We start from the raw sequence: 1,804 nt of genomic DNA, 5'->3' as shown, positions 1-1,804 counted from the left end.
CGGTAGTATTATTTCAACCTGCCTTTACCACAGATTAGAAAAAAAAATCTTGGTACAGCTCATATTACCTGGTATATACCATCTTCAACATCTAATTTGTTCTCTCACTTCTTTCACTTTTGTTGGCTTCATCAGTTTATTTGCTGCAAGCAGTAGGCTGCATACTTCTATGCTAGTTTGCTTCTCAAACTTTCTACTTTTCCGAGAGCTCAGTAATACTATCTTGGTGTCTGTCTCACCTGTACAAGTTTATTTGCTTTTCTAGCAATTTATTGTACTTTGTTGTTCATCTGGCTGTTACGTAGAGACTGTATGACTTTGTAGGCTCCCTGAAAAACAAATCTCTCCTCAGAAACATACCTAGCACAGTGGGTTTTGGTTAGGCATCACACCTAGACACAACCTTAATGAATATTCCAAGTGTGATTACATCCTATAAGGTTGCAATCAGTGCAAATTCCCAACATCAAATTAGTCTGTTATCTCCAACAGCTTTTGGAACCCTAAACTGAGCGAGCTGATCTACCCCACCAGGCCAGACCAAAGTACCATCTCCCCCAGTATCCCATCTCCAACAGTGGCTTGTAGCAGCAGTTGTAGGAAATTCATAAAAGCACAGGATGCACTTTCCTAGCCCTAAGAATTCTGCTCAGCAAGCACCTGAGCTTGAAGTGACATTTAAAAAACTTTAAAGTACTATGGTAACTGCCACGATAGAGCAGAGCTGGGTGTAAGTGGATGGACTGTGTTTCTACCACAGACCAGTACCAGGTGCTTCAGGTGAAGCTGCTGTAAACCTCAAATTTAAAACAGTCCTCCTCTACAGACATCATGTAATAGCTATGTGTTGTCTTAAGGCCAAATGAAATGTTGGTTCATTTTTTTAAACCTTGTCTTAGTATTCCAGATAACAATGTGAAAGAATGAGAAAGCTAATTCTTCCCTAGACCTATGGTCTCGGTTGCAGAACACGTTAAAGATGCATGTGTATGTGACTCCCTTCTGTGGTTTAAAAAAAAAAAAAAAAAGTTAAAAGGTAATAATTCACAGACTATGATTATTTATACCTTAGAAAAAAGGGATAGGTAATACCATGTCCCTTTATTCTCCCTTTTCATTCCACATCCTGGCATATATGTATTATTTTGATACCCCTGGTGCACTATCCTATTGAAAGAGAGGATAACTGCAGAAGGGAAACCTTTCCTTTATTAAGCACAGTTATCAAAGAAGCATTACTATTCAGACATGGAAAATAGTGAGAGATTATTGTAATCGTGTGGCTGCAAGCACTACTGAGGTCTCGGTGCAGTAGCCCACTTTTATAGCAGTCATTGTGATATTCAGCAGCTGCAGCTTTTTCCGAGCGTGATGCACTGACATCTCACAGCCAGGGTCTAGGAATGCTTCAGACCAGTTTTGTAACTTCTCTATTTCTAGTCGCATCAGCTATGAAGACTGCACAAGAGAGAAACTCGAAAGAGGAGTAAGTTCTATCCTCAGCTCTCGTGACTTGCCAGTAGCAGAAGACAGAGTAGGACAAACAGCTGCTTGGGTTGGTCTTTGCAAACTGAACCTCATCTCAGGAAACGATCGTCAGCCTGAAGCCTTTCAGAGGGGGAATGCGGGGAGGGCAGGTACGGAAAAAGGCTCTCGGCAAAACCAGTGCGGAGGAGGTGCGGGCGGCATCTGATAAAGCAGGTCCGGCTGGAGCGGACTGCTCGCTCTGTGCCCTTCTGCCGCCCGGGGGACCAGCCCCCGGCATCGCCCCCTCGGCTCAGAGCGAGGCGTCAGCCGCCGCCTC

Source organism: Antrostomus carolinensis, unplaced genomic scaffold, assembly GCF_000700745.2.
Source record: "Antrostomus carolinensis isolate BGI_N321 unplaced genomic scaffold, ASM70074v2 scaffold53092, whole genome shotgun sequence".
Taxonomy (NCBI): Eukaryota; Metazoa; Chordata; class Aves; order Caprimulgiformes; family Caprimulgidae; genus Antrostomus; species Antrostomus carolinensis.
The sequence above is the reverse complement of the archived record's forward strand: the minus strand, read 5'-3'. Positions refer to the sequence as shown.